The following is a 15125-nucleotide window of genomic DNA, read 5'->3' as shown; positions in this document are numbered from 1 at the left end:
CTGATGAATGGATAAAGGTGATATGGTGTGTATATACAATGCAATATTACTTGATAATCAAAAAGAATGAAATCTTGCCATTTGCAAAAATGTGAGTGGAACTAGAGTGTATTATGCTAAGCACAATAAGTCAGAGAAAGACAGCTATCACATGATTTCACTCATACATAGAATTTAAGAAACACAACAGATGAACATAGGGGAGGGGAAGGAAAATATGCTAAAAACAGAGTGGGAGGCAAACATCAGAGACTCTAAACTGGGGGTTGCTGGAGGCGAAGTGCGTGGGGTGGATTGGGCTAAATGGATGATGGGCATTAAGGAGGGCACTTGTTGGGATGAGCACTGGGTATTATATGGAAGTGATGAATCACTGGATTCTACTTCTGAAACCAACAGTACACTGCATGTTAACTAACTTGAATTTAAATAAATAAATCTAAAACAAAAAATTCTGAGCTATAAGAAAACATTATACACGAACTTAATTGCAGGATTTTAATGTATCGGTGGTATATACATAACGATGTATTTTAAATAAATGGTATGTTAGAGTCAATAAAATATTTAGCTCCCATTGTCTCCTTCTATATTACATTATTTAATCTAGTATTTATTTCAATTTTTTAAGTTCCTCAAATTATTCAGTATTATTTTAACTGTCTAATAGAACAAATGTTTTTTACATGTTTGCCAAGTGTCAGGCATTGTTCATATGTTTGAAAAGAAACAACCCAATTTGTCTGTGCCTTACTATCATCAGTTTCCAGGTATATATCTTATAAGGCTGCTATTAGGATTAAATTAATGCATGACAATATTTAAAACAGTGCCTTGCACTTAACGCTCAGATTCATAGGAAGTTGCAAAGATTGTAGAGAGAGATCCTCTCTGCCTTTCATCCAGTTTTCCCCAATGGTTATGATTTACATGGCATATGATCAAAACCAAGAATCTGTCACCGGTACAATGCATGCACGTAGTTCTCAGTAATTTTACCCCACATGTAAATTTGTGTTACTACCTCTATGACCAAGATACAGAACTATTCCCTCACCACAAAGATCTACCCTTTTGTAGCCACACCCTCCTTCTCCCGTACCATTCCTAACTTCTGGTAATCACAAATCTATTCTGTCTCTATAATTGTGTCATTTCAAGGATGTTATATAAATGGAATTATACATGGTGTTTTGAGATTGACTTTTTCACTTAGCATATAGCATAAAGATCCATCCACGCTGTTGCACCTACCAATAGTTTGCTCTTTTGTGTTGCCAATAGTATTCTATTGTATGGATGTACCCAGTTTGCATGACCATTCATGCGAGGAACATTTGTTTCCAAGTTTGGGGTATGGCAAATAATGCTGATATCAACAAATGTGAACAGGTTTTTAGGTCAACATAAATCTTCCTTTCTCTGGGATAAATGTCCAGGAGGGAAATTCCTGGGATGCATGTTAAGTGCATGCTTAATTTTCTATTTTAACCTGAACTTTTTTTAATGTTTTATTATTTATTTTTGAGAAAGAGAGACACAGAGCATGAGCAGAGAAGGGGCAGAGAGAGAGGGAAACACAGAATCCAAAGCAGGCTCCAGGCTCTGAGCTGTTAGCACAGAGCCTGACGCAGGGCTTGAACTCACGAACTGTGAGATCATGACCTGAGCCTAAGTCAGACGCTTAACCAACTGAGCCACCCAGGCCCCCTAACCTGAACTTTTAACCAGGAATTTTACTCTTTTACATATAATATGATTGCTGATGTAAACAGACTTATTTCTATCTTATTTTGTAAACCCAATTTCCAAGTCTTGCCTGGTTTCTTTATTGGTTTTCTTGGTTTCTTTATTATTGTTTTCTTTAAAACATTTATGTATTTCCTTTGTTAGATTTTTTCCTCTTCTGGCTTAAAATTAGATATTTCTTTATGAGCTGTTCTTAATTAAAAAAAAACCCGATAGGCTTAAATTTATACTTTAAAAGATGCATCTAGATAGCACATAAAATTTTCCTATTGGTATATTGTTATCACTCAAACCAGTATTAGTTTGCTGGAACTTCCATAACAAAACACTACATACTGAGCAGGGTAAGCAACAGAAATTTATTTTCTCACAGTTCTGGTGGCTCTAAGTCCAAGCTCTTCTGAGGCCCCTATCCTTGGCTTGCAGATTGTCACCTTCTTGCTGTGTCCTCACATGGTCTTTCTTCTGTGCATGTGCCTCCCTGGTGTCTCTTCCTTTTTCTATGAGGAGAGCAGAGCTACTGGATTAGGGTCCTACCCAAAGTGCCTCACTGTAACTTAATAACCTCTTTAAAGACATTATTTCCAAATACGGTTATATTCTGAAGTCCTGGGGCTTGGGACTTCAACATGAATTCATGAATTCAACATGAATTGGTGGGGGGACATAATTCAGTATACATTTAATATCATCTGGAATCTCTGTTATTTTTAGGTTCACATCCTGGCTCTACCACCTACTAGCTCTGTGACAAATGGCAAGTTATTCAACTTTTCTGTGCCTCAGGATTATCGGTTTATAGGTATATAGCTGACAGGATTGTTAGGAAGATTAAATGAATACTTACACGGTATTTAGAACAGTTTTTTTGTACTTAGTTTAAGCTCAGCAATTATTGTCCACTACTGTCATTACCACCTGTACTAATATTTATGCTTAAGTCTTACATATAATAATTCTCAATTATAGCAATATTGTTTTGTAACTGGCTTCTCTAACCGATATTACTTCTAAAAATTTACTCCTATCTACTAAATTGATTTCTCTTCTTGTAAATTTTTTAGTGCTTTCTGAAAGGGCCAACACAACACTGAATAGGTTTTTGCTTTGCATCCACAAATAGTTAAGTCTATCTGGTATAGGATGAGAGGATGAAAAATATTTGTCTTGTATCTTTGAAGATGCTGTTCTATTTTCTTCTTGCATCTAATGTGACTGATGAAATATCAGATATCGATGTTAATATCCTTCTGGAACTTTTTAAAATTTTCTCTTCATCCTTGGTTTTATGAAATTTATGCAAATCTTTTATCTTATCTTTTCTTGGTAGTTTTAATGGCTCATGACCCTTTACATCTGAGAACTAATATCTACTAACTTTCCTTTCACAATTTTGATCTCATTTTCCGTGTATTCTATATTCTGGAGGAATTACTGAGTTAATATTTCACCTTACCAGTGTATGGTTTTCATTTTGATTTTCACTGTGTCCCTCAAGTTTTTTTTTTATTTCATCTATCTTATGTTTAGTTTAGCAAACATCTGGCTAACTTTAAGCATGCTGCAACATCTTCTCAGGTCATTCCAGAAATGAATTATACTGTTTCCTGAATGTGCAAATCTCTTCTCTGTGTTGTGCTTGATGTCTTTTCTTTCAAGTATTCACCTTTTTCAAATGACTGGTAATTTTGGTTACGTATTCATCTTTGAATGTGAGATCTACTAGTAGCTTCCCTGTATAGACATACCTTCTTTTATTCTGTTTCACTTAATCGTGCTTTGCAGATACTGAATTTTTGTTGTTTTGTTTTACAACAACATTGAAAGTTTGTGGCAACCCTGCATTGAACGATCTATTGATGCCATTTTTTTCAACAGCATTTGCTCACATTGTGTCAGTCACATTTTGCTAATTCTTGCACTATTTCAAACTTATATTTGTTATGGTGATCTATGAGCAATGATTATGATACACTGAAAAATTACCAATAGATTATTTTTTAAATGTTTATTTTTGACACAGAGAGAGCAGATGAGGGGCAGAGAGAGAGGGGGACAGAGGATCTGAAGCAGGCTCAGTACTGACAGCAGAGAGCCTGATATGGGGCTTAAACTCACAAACTGTGAGATCATGACCTGAGTCAAAGTTGGGTGCTTAACCGACTGAGCCACCCAGGTGCCCCAGCAATAAATTATTTTTAAGCTAAGATTTAAACATTATTTTTTTAGATATAATGCTATTGCACACTTAATAGACTACAATCTTCTCAGGGCTCTCTCCCGAGCCAAGTATATGAAACTTTTGTGGCAATCCAGTCCTGAATTCATTTTGGACTGTAGTTTTCTAGTTTAATCTCCTCTCTTTTGATTTCAGTCTTTGGATTTTCTCACACTCTGTTGAAGGAAATTCTTCTTGTTTTCTGGCATGGTAAGGAAGTTTTATAAATCTCCTTCCAGACATTTCTGTGGACTTATTTTAGAGGGAAGGCTACAGCATGTGCCAAGTCCACCATTTTGAGTAAGTTCGACAGTTTTTCTTATTGTCAGCTTCCTACTTTCTGTTAGTATCTTGTTATCTCTTTATATTTTGAGTCACACTTGTTTATCTTTTATCACTAGATCCTGTTTGTATAATATCTGATAAAAGTTTCTTCTAGACTGGGTTGAGAATCTTGGACAGGTTCTTAACTTTCTACTCCTCTCTAGGCAGAATTTAGTGATCAGTAAGATGGGATATTAAGAGTACAAACTTCTTAGGGTTTTTGGTAGTTCCTTTAATCTGTTTCTTTCACTGAGGAGAAATATGTGAAATAAAATCATTCAGTCTCCATACAAACTCCGTGTGTCCACTTTATCTTAAGAAGATTCATAGCAAAAGATAGAAATACTATTATTTCAACTGTTTTCCATCAGGGTATCCAGAAAATTCTCTTTGGTATCAATCATAGATCCTCGGCCTGTTTAATTCTGTTAATTTCCTAGAGTTTGTAATGACCTGAACAACTGCATCTGCAGTCTTTTATTATTACTCTCCAGAGGCAAGTTGATCTTACAGGAACACACTATCCAGGACTCTTTCAATTGTAGTTTCCAACTCATGCTAGTAGTTTCCATGACAGCTAAAGGAAAAAGAAAAAAAGGGAATTTAATGAGTCATCTAGGGGTTCAAATAAGGTAAGCAAGTTCTCTAAGCCTCTAGGCTCTCCTGTCCTCTCTTTCCTTAAATCCATTCTCAGACTGGTTCATTTCACACTGTAGTCCCAAGAAGCTTAAGCCACACATGGGCTTCAGTGTTCAACTTTCACAATGAGAGGGGCCCACATCCTTCCAGAATTTATGTGTCACAGAAAAAAACACAAAGAAGAACTCTGATGGACTCAATTGGGACCCATCACTTATGCGGTGGTAGAGTGCTTTGATGGATGAGTAGGATCCAAAAAGAGGGAGAACCCCATGTTTGAGAGTTCCACTGGTATGATATAAACTGGAGTAAAGGCAGTTCTCTAGGAAAACAGGGGCTCTGTTACTAGAAGGAGGAGTACTGGTCAGGAGAGAAACAACAGATGTGCAGTACAAGAGGCAATACAGATGAAGGCAGCTAAGAGAGGGAGTCCTATTTCCTGCCTTTAATTCTTTGTTTAGGGAAGCTTTATCTGAAACTTTGTTCTATTCCTCACATGAGTCATAAGAGTTATTCGTTCATTCATGCATTCATTCATTCAGTCCCAAACATGTATTGCATGCCCTCGGTTGAAAACTTGGAAATAACTAGGAATCCAAGCATGATCTCTGAACTCCAAAGGTCAGGCATTGTTTATAAATGATAAAGGTATATTCCCTGCCCTCATGAAATATATGATTTAGTTTCAGTGTTATCTATGTTATCAGACACATACAGAATTATTTCTAATATATAACATCACAGCCATATGAAAATAGTGCTATGAGTGCACAGGAAAGGAGTGGTTGAGTATGCCTATATAGATCTGGGGCTTGAAGTTTGATGGTTCTCTTTAATTAGAGAATGCTATGAAGGAATTTCTTTCCATTAAAAAGGAACAGCTTGGATGATGGGTTTAAGGCAGGAACATATATTTAATATGATCCTTACCTAGTTCTGGAAGTGGGAAACCCATTTAAGAGATACTTTTAGAGGCTAATTTAGTGTGAGATATAGAAGTTTAGGCTATGCTGGCAGATCCTTGGTTTCATTTCTTAGTTATTTCCATACAAGTTTACCTCTTTAGTTGGATTACTTATACTTTCTGGCAGAGACCAAATCTTATTCTTCCTTATTTTTCTAAGTGTGCCAAACCCTTTCCAGGAGATACTTGGAGCATTATTATTGTTCATGTTCCAAAAGAGCAAATCTTTCCTGGCAAACACAAAGGTACAACTGTTAACATATGTTCATATTTTTCTTTCTCTTTTAAAGCTTCAGTCACCAATAGGTAGTCATGAAAAATACAACCTTTGTCCCTAAATTTGAAATTTCTGACTCACAACCTGACAGTATTTCATAATATACATCTCATGGGCTTTTTTTTTTTTTGCAGACTTGATGTATCTTGGAGTCTTTCTGGAATATCTAGATATATCCTCCTGAAAGAGAACATGTCTTTATAACATGCCATTATATAAATAGCTGTATAATTATTAGCTATTAGCTAATAAGTGACTATTAGTCACTGTGGCATCCAGCTTCCTCCCTGACAAATGTAAAAGGAGTCTTTATTTTATTCAACACACACAGATTGAACCAATATAGTCTGGGTGTTTTCTAGATGCTGTGGACAAAACATCTAGTGAGCAACACAAGGCCTTTATAGTCAGGGAGCTTAGAATCTAGCATTGAGTAGAACAGGTAAAAATCACATATAAATCTAACTTAATAAGATCATCTTAGATAGTGATAGTCACATAAAAAGGGAACATGATAATATAACTGATAGATGGAGGGACCTACATCTAGTTTGTGTGGTCAGGAAAAATTATCTCTTAGGAGACACTTGCCCTGCGGCTGGATTTAGAATCCATTGAAAGATTTTATCTAAGGAAGTGAAATAACACAATTTACAGTTTCAAAAAATCAATCTGACTGCTGTGTAGAGAATGCCTTGAAGAAGTTTCAAGATTATAAGGAGAAAGACCAGTTGTTGCCTAACTCCAGGAGAGAGGTGGCCTGAGCCAGGATGATAGCAATGAAAGTACAGAAGAGATAGATTTTCTACATTTAACAAAATATGACAGGATTTTGAGGTGACAGAAATGGATGAATAAAGAATAGCTTCTATTATATGAGTCTTGCTAACATTTTGTGAATTGGAGAAGACTCGGACAAAGGTGTTTTGGGATATAAATCAATAATTCTACTTTGATCATGGTGAGTTTGAGATGCCTCCTAGATAATAGAGTTCAGTAGGCAATTGGTTATGCAATTCCTAAACTCAATCAAGAGATCAGAGTTAGAGACGAATATTTAGAAGTCATTGAAATTTTAGGCAGTATGTAAACCAGAGAGTGGATATTACCCAGAATGAAAGTGTAGATAGGGCAAAGCAGTGAAGGGGATGGAACTCCAGGGTATTTCCAAATTTAGAGGCCAAGTAGTAGAGGTGGAATGGGCAAACGAGAGGGGGAAAAAGTCTCTAGGCAGGCAGGCAGGCAGGCAGAAAACACAGAAAATCATGTTACACAAAGGAAAGCGAGGGTCTGAATAAAGAAGGTGTATTCAACTTGAATGCTACCAAGAGGTTGAATGGTATGAACATAGACAAGTGGCCATTATATTTGACAACACAAAGGTGACCTTAAGAGGAGCAGTGTAGAACATAAGCCAACATGGAATGTGTTGTAACAGAGAGTATGAGTCATGAGGACAGTGAATAAACAATCACATTTTGAAGCAGGCTTTGTTCAAAGAGGAGAGATGTGTGACGGTAACTGAAGAGAAATGTAATTTCAGGGATGGATATACACATACAAATACATGTATATATTTATACATATAGATTTTTAAATTTTTGTTCATTTTTTTAAAGATGCAAAGTATTATTAGAGCATGGTCTTCTTTCCTAAGGAAAAAAAGGAATACACTAAAGACTGTAACAGTTATCAATTTTTCTCTCATGTCCAAACATTCCCTTCAATATACTCTCTGCAATAATGGACAGAATTCTCTCAAGCATGCCTCCTGTACAATGAGCACATTGTTTAGCTTTCTCAAGAGAGGGCACTGGAAAGACATTAGAGGAGGAAGGTGCTATCCTGCTATTTCCAGTGGCTACGCAGTGGGTTGGTGTTTTGGGTGTGGGACCATCTGGTGGAGCTCTTCCCCAGGCTTGCTCCCAGAACCTATCCATCATTTTATTGCCTTGCAGACTTGTTCTGAACTAGTGATAATCTACCCTGGCCTTTCCTACACAGGAAATGATGCCACAAAGCTTCCTCTCTACAAAGACCTCCTCCTTGTCTGGGCACCGATTACTTCTGCAGGTCTCCTGCACAGTTTGCCTGTGTTCCAGATCCCCACCTGCTCTGCATGCCCATGCCTCTGCTTGCCACTCACCTGTACCCTGGCCACCATCACCTGTACCCAGAAAACACACAGAAGGTGTTTTCTGCTTGCCTAGCAACAGCCCATGAACTGTGGTCTGGGAAATCCAACAATCTCTGTTACTTTCACCAACAAGGTCTGACCCTCAGCCATGGGAGGATCCCTTCCAAGTTGCTCTTTCCTTGGATTCCCTCCCTCTACTCTAAGAGTACCATATGATTTCCTTATATATTACAGTCACTCCTTTACCAGAGTTTGATAATTCTCTAGATGGGACTTCCTCAGTTTAGTTCACTGTATCGTTTCTACCTTCTAATTGGACCCAAACTTATACAACAATGAGAGAGTCTAACTACAGGAATTCAGCACTAAGTGGTACTTAGAAAATACCAGTTTTTGAAACGTTTTCCTTGGAAAGGTCCCCATATATGTAATTAAAAAACACTTACCTTCTCAGTTTCTTCTCAGTATATTCTTTAACACCCTTGCCCCTTGATAATGGTTTCCCTTGGAAATATTCACCTCTTTGTTTCTTTCAGGAGTAGTTTTCCATGTGTAACAATTCATTCTATCTAAAAGGCTGGGTGCCAGTCATTTTTACCTTTTCATCCCGTTGCAAGACCAACTTGCATTTCTGGGTACATACCCGGCAATCATCTCAGACAGGAAATGACCACATCTAATGTCAAGGAGGCATAGCAACAGTTACTTCTATATTTATGATGATTCAGTTTTTGGAAGAACCAAAAGTGCAAACTTCTGAGAGCTGTTCTGAATGTATTGTCCTATCTGAGCTTACATTTCTCTTAGGATTTATATGTTACAAACATATTTCTCTTTCTTTTCGTAAAAAAAAATCTCTAGGTCTCATTCTAATTTTTAGTCTCTGTTCTAAAATTATAGTCCTCTGTGTGTTCTCTTTAAAAATCTGCCCTTTAACATGACCTCCAATACCTCTTATCCATTCTCACTTCACTTGAAGAATGATTGTGGAAAATCACTTTATTAATAGAAAACAACACGTGCTGTTCCAGGTTTCCATGGTTTCACAACTCTTGTTCATTCTGACCTTAGCAACTGGAACAGTCTATGGTGATGCCCGAGTTAAGGTAACCAGTCCTTCCCTCCCTTACCCTCTATTTTCTTGCTCTATTGCTCCTTCTCTCTATTTTTCCATCCCTCTACTGCCTTCCAATTGTAATCAGAATAAAATTCAAACTCCTTGCCAAAGGCTACAGAGGCCATACATGATCGGGCTCCTGCTTTCCTCTGTAACTTCTCCCTCCATATTTCCTGCATTGCCAATACTCCAGGCATAATGATCCCTGTTCCTTAAATAAACCCAGCTCCATTATGTCTCATGGGTTTTGCAATTGTCATTTTTTCTGTCCCTACTTTCTCTCATGGATGCCTCATTTCCAGTATTTTGATCTTACTTGAAGTGCTTTCCCGAGAGGTCTTCTCTAACTCTACTTGTCACCTCCATCACCATCATGCCATCATTGTGCATTACATAACATTATATACTTTGTTTATACTACTTGAGCAGGTCGGAATTATTTTATATCTACATTATTCTTTCTTATAACGTAAATTCTTTCATGGCAGAGAATTCATTTGCCTTTGTGACCACTTTATGACTACAGACTAGAATAGTTCCTGGCGCATGATGGATAAAATTTTTGACCATCTGAATGTGGACTGGGCACTGAACTGTGAACCCTTGTTCCTGGGCAAATAAGTAAAAATTTATTATCCTTTACCCAGAGGAAACTGGATAAATAGATTTATGATGTTTCTACTATAATTTTTCTTTCCTAGAAGCAGCAAGAGTAGGTCAGAGGCCCAGAAGTATGTGGGCATGGTTTGGAGTGAAAAATTAAGGAAGAATATGCTGCCAGGTTGTTTTTATGATAATGATATTTCCCTTTCCAACTGAAATTCTATCAATCATTATTTTTTTAAATGATTTTAAATTTTAAATTTTTAAATGATTAAGTTTTGGGAAGGTCTGTTAAAATCCAAGTGAGAGAGTAAAATGTTAAACCTCCATGTGTAGGTTACAGAAACCACTGTTTTGATTATTGGTTTTCAAACAGTTTTAAGTAGTGGAAGCTTTTCAAATCAAAACCTTCCCAGAAGTCCAGCACACATATAGGTCAACATGGCTGATATCCTGGCTGAAAGGGCGTAGCAGAACTTGTATCCTGCCCACCAGGCACCTAAGTCCTGTTCCTCCAAGCAGTACCTGAGGGACCACCTATAGCACCCAGATTTGTACAGAGCAAGGTTTGAAAATCACAAATCTTGGACCAACTCCTTTATTTGGGAAATAGGCCCAGAGAGCTGAAGTTATCCAAAGTTGTAACATTACTGTTGACAAAAGGACTGCAGCTCAGCTTCTTGAATGCTAGGGCACTGTGCTTTCACCTGCTATTCTATATTCCTGGAGGATAAATTCTATCAAATCAGGTTAGCTCCTAGCAGTGGGAGTTCTTAAAAGGAGAGACAAGTCAACGGATTTTAGTATCCAGGGGACCTCACTTGGAATTCTGCTCTTCTAGGATTGAGGACATGGTGAATTACCTCACAAGACTCCTCTTGCCACTCGGCAATCATCTTGAGTTGGTCTTTCACGGTAGAAAGAAGAAAATGGGACTTTCTCCAAATATTTTATGGCTTTATTGCACGGAATGTCCATGAATCAGAAATTTTAACCATTTCTCCACATTCTTGCATTAGAAGTATTGACTTCCCATTTGTGAAGAGTGGCAGGACTCTTATCAAGAAGTGTAGGTCCCTTTCATGAGCATTAATTTTTTTTTCCTCTTAAGTAGAAGCCCAATTAGAAAGAACTGATTTGGTTCAATTGGTGGTTTATGGATTAGCCATAGTGTAGATTATTTCATGCTGATTGGGAGTGCAGAGCCAAATACAGCATCTGACAGGACAGCAAACACTTCATAAATGTTTTTAATTAAGTAAATAAATTTCAGAGATGTTAGCTACCAAATACAGTTTAACAATATATTAATTTGATTTCTGACTACAGGTTGAGGTGGGTGGACACTATTTTGCTATATGCAATTGTTTTATCAGGCATCAATGATGCCCACATAGAGATCTTGAAAAATGTCCTTAATGGCAAGATACTGGATGTAACCATGAAAATCACTAAATCTTTCCACATCGGTGTGCGTCTCCCTGATGTTTTCTGCCTTGATGATAACCATAGTGTCTGGGCTTCTCAGAAGATGCTGCTGAACAGCTTTGTGGACATTGAGGGCCCTTCAGATAAAAACATCAGTGGGGAAGGGTCTGAAATGCTGGCCCAGAGAAATAACAATGACAGTGTGTTTATCTCCTCCAGTTCTGTCAATGACTCTGGCAATGTACTCAATTTCTTTCACTGAATAGGTCAATGATCCAATCAAGGGATAACCATGTTTTTGCCACTGAATGTTGATATTCTCATCCAAGTCCACAGCAAGTTAGTGTTGAAATTTTCCAGCCTCAGGCAGATCCATTGACTTCAGTGCTGATGACAGGTAATCCCCAAAATGAAAGAAGTGTAAAATTATAAAGATCATAAAGACAGAAGAAAAGGTTTGGTGTTTATCGTAAGTTAATCATGACTGATTTATTACTGGTTCAACTGAAAGAATAGCTTTGAAGACTATTTGAATCAAAAGTGCTACGCAGATAAATTATACATGCTCCCTTGCAGAACCATGCAAAAGCAAATTGGGGATGGAAAGCATTCAAGTAACTTCACTGGAGTGTGATGTAATTTTTTAGGTATTATTTTTGTACATTTTGTGAGCTGTAGATTAAGCTTATTTGAGGATAGAGAAAGTACTAATTGAAGTATACATTTCAAAAACCAAATAAACCTAATACTCTGTTTCCTTAAGACTGGAATTATATTCTCTGCTTCTGCATTTCCTTTACCTATTCTTAGAATGGGATTGAGCATGTCATCTATAATAATGGTTTTACTATCCATTTGTGAAGGGCTTCATAGTTTACAAAGCATTTATTTGGATTTATACATTCATTCACCTCAAAGTGTGCTCCTCCTTTCCACACACATGTCCCCCTTATCCATTAAGAATACATTCCAAGACCCACAGTGGGTGCCTGAAACTGCAGATAGCACTGAACCGTATATATACTAGGTTTTTTCCTATACATACATTCCTATGACAAAGTTCAATTTATAAATTAGGCACAGTAAGAGATGAACAATAAAAAGGAGAATAATTATAATATACTGGAATAAAGTTAGATAAATGTGATCTCTCTCTCAAAAGATCTTGTTGTACTGCACTCATCCTTTTTCTTTTCTTGTGATGATTTGAGATGATAAAACGCCTACATGATGAGATGAAATGAGGCGAATGATGTAAGTGCTGTGACATGGCCTTTGGCTACTACTGACCTTCTGACAATATGTCAGGAGGATTATCTTCTGCTTCCAGACCACAGGTGATTGTGAGTAACTCCAACTGTGGAAAGTGAAACCATAGATAAAAGGGGGTGAGGGGGGGGAACTACTGTGTCTACACACACACACACAATTTAACTGCCATGTTATAGAAAACCAAGAGATGAAATGATCTGCTCAAGATTATACAGCTAGTGACAGAATCTGCACTTGACTTTGAACTTCCTCCCAATTCTTGTGAAAACAGTCTACCCAATCTTAGAACCTATGAAAATGTAATATGAACAGAATAAAATGATGTCCTTCAATTTTTCATCCCATAAATTAGACCTTTATTGGGGCCAGCTGCTTTGTAGTTAGAACTTCTAAGGAAAATATATATAAGAAGATTATTAATGCTTTGTAACAAGTGCCATCTTTGAAGTAAAGGGCTACATTTAAAGTTTTAACCCAGGGGGTTTGAAAATGAAGACACTGGAGCATTAGTTGAATGAAAATGGCAGTATCATTGTCTTCATTCTGCTGCTAATTTACTTCAATATCCTTGCCCAAAGCATGCTGTAAGATTTAACTTTTAACAAAATGTGTAGCACACATTTTGCTACAATTTAAAAGATTAGACAAAGAGGGAGGTAACTCAGTAATTCAGTACTTTCTATAACCTAAGAGATCCACTGGTACTGAATGTGATGCTAGAGATTACCACCAGACCCTTAATTGTTTAAAGATTACCACCAAACTGAGGTGTGGAGGAGTTCAGAGGTCACAATTTAAAACTCATCCCTTCTGGTGGGAATTCTACATACTGCTCGGAGCCAAGGCCCTACTGATTTTATAGTGGGAGGATAAGCTTACCTTCTAAGTTTGAGATCACAAGAGTGGCAACATTCCAGAAAGGCCATAAGAGAGCCACATAAGGTGCACTGTCCCCAGTGATGATAGCCACGACCCAGGACACAATGGGCAAACAGTAACAGTTTTATAGGTAAGAATGCTAAGATCTACTAATGAGTTCTGAATTACTTTTTGTGCATCCTTGGTTTAGTAAATAGAGAACGGGACTAAGATTCTAGCCACTGGATTCTAGCCCCAACCTGGATGTTAGATAACTGCATTGAAGTTTTCTAGGCACTTTCTATGTGTCTGTGTGCCTTGCAGTGTGTTAAAAATTTTATAACTATTATCTCATTTAGTATTTATAACTACCAGGTAGTATCATGTGGAGTTGATCGATGAGGAAAATGACGCACTGACAATAAGTAACATGCCAAAGGTCATGGCTCCTAAGAGGCAGAGTTTATATATGATAATACTTAAAAGCATGTGTTTTTTTTTGTGCCTAATTCTAACTGATGCAAAGTCATCACCTTGCTCCTGGCATCTCTCTTTTCATGTAATGATACAGTGATGATAGCTTATACCAAAGAGAACTTCACTATGTAACAAACAATTCTAAATGCATTGTATATAATACTTCATTTTACCAGGTGGGTACTATTTTCATCTGCATTTTACAGATGAAGAAACTGAGGGGGACACTAGTTATGTAAATTGCACCATATTATCCAGGTAGGACATGGAGAAGTCAAATTTTGCTTCCAGGGCAACAGGATCTAAAATCCACACTCTTAAGCATCATCCCAACTGTAGAAAATGGGCAATATCTTATGGTATTTTCAGCTCTGTTAACAATTTTCTGAGCATGCTGGATACAAACTGAGGCATGTATTCTACAGGGATAGGAATGTAATAAACCTTTTCTATACTTGCTCCCTTCCAGTCAGATAAACATATTGTTTTAAAGGAAAGGGAAGGATGTCTGGAAAAGTTTGAGTATGTTGTGATTAAGAAATATGAAGAAGAAGCCTTTCTTATTGCTACCTTGAAATAAAAGTAATTTCTTTAAGAGATATAAATAGTAGCTTAGACTGTGGCATACTGCTGATACTGTTTTTGAAATATTCCATCCACTGGCAGATTGTGGAATCTCCCATTAGATATATAAAATTCCCTCTTAGGCATTCTTTCATTTTGATTGGAGCCAAACTACAAGAGACAGGATTCCACGTGTCTTTCCAGACATGTCCACCCGGGATTGTGGATGCCATTCCAAACTCACATTTCTTTTTCATTCGAACTGTTTTTTCTGCCAAAGAATCAGCAAGATAGGATCTTTGAAATATCACCTTATTCATCACCATTTATTAAGAATCTATTATGTTTTCTAAGTATCCTCTTAATAGGTCATGAGGGAGGTGAAAAAGCCTATTGAAACATCATCCTTTAAATGTAATAGTTTTTTTTTAGTGTAATTTTTTTCTGATATGAATTTTCTAAGTGATGCCCATTAACGTTCATTATAGAGAACATGTT

The 15125-nt window shown here is 37.0% G+C and overlaps 1 long non-coding RNA gene and 1 pseudogene across 2 annotated transcripts; both read right to left on the bottom strand.

The window, feature by feature from the left end:
- Positions 1-270: 270 nt before the first annotated feature.
- Positions 271-11110, bottom strand: LOC128311938 (uncharacterized). Of its 2 annotated transcripts, XR_008290673.1 has the most exons (4): positions 8755-11110; positions 5989-6124; positions 4803-4868; positions 271-2249 (listed from the first exon to the last, which is right to left on the bottom strand). It is a non-coding gene; the product is annotated as an uncharacterized LOC128311938 (long non-coding RNA). The 2 variants fall into 2 exon arrangements; XR_008290672.1 differs by lacking the exon at positions 271-2249 and having other exon boundaries at positions 2273-4868.
- Positions 11111-11310: 200 nt separating this feature from the next.
- Positions 11311-13739, bottom strand: LOC128311649 (NXPE family member 4-like; annotated as a pseudogene).
- Positions 13740-15125: the final 1386 nt, after the last annotated feature.

The sequence above is a fragment of the Acinonyx jubatus genome, chromosome D1 (assembly GCF_027475565.1).
Source record: "Acinonyx jubatus isolate Ajub_Pintada_27869175 chromosome D1, VMU_Ajub_asm_v1.0, whole genome shotgun sequence".
Lineage (NCBI taxonomy): Eukaryota > Metazoa > Chordata > Mammalia > Carnivora > Felidae > Acinonyx > Acinonyx jubatus.
Note: the sequence above shows the minus strand (reverse complement) of the source record. Positions and strands in the feature narration are given on the sequence as shown.